The sequence below is a fragment of the Penaeus monodon genome, chromosome 15 (assembly GCF_015228065.2).
Source record: "Penaeus monodon isolate SGIC_2016 chromosome 15, NSTDA_Pmon_1, whole genome shotgun sequence".
Lineage (NCBI taxonomy): Eukaryota > Metazoa > Arthropoda > Malacostraca > Decapoda > Penaeidae > Penaeus > Penaeus monodon.
The window spans coordinates 9,511,646-9,512,121 of NC_051400.1; positions in this window are offsets into that span (position 1 = coordinate 9,511,646).

Genomic DNA, 476 nt, shown 5'->3' on the forward strand with positions numbered 1-476 from the left:
CATGGAGATTTTTATTTTCTCTCCATGTGCTAACAGTGATTCGTTTTTTTTTTCCCCTGGCGGCCACAACGACCGGTCTGAGTTGTCTGTCCATTCTCTATCCCCTACACGCGCCTCTGTCCACTTCTTTATATCAGCGACCTCTAGCCTTGATAGGGGATAGAGGCATCGCATAGGCCAGCTTTTTTTGGCAGAAAAATGAGAAGAAATGAATATTTTCACTTGCTGTATGTATTATGCTTTATTAAGAATTTTTCCTGTCTTCGAATACATAAGTGGACTTTTCTGTAATTTGAAGTAAAGGTTTATAACCAATGACATTATGAGATAAATCTATAATCAGGTCCAATCTCTGTTTTCAAAAAGGAAGTTTGTATGAGATAGTGTAAAGTGATTTGATATTTAATCTTTTGAGGCGACAAAATGTAGCAAACTTTAAAGACAGTCCACTGAAAAAATATTTTCTAAATTTCATA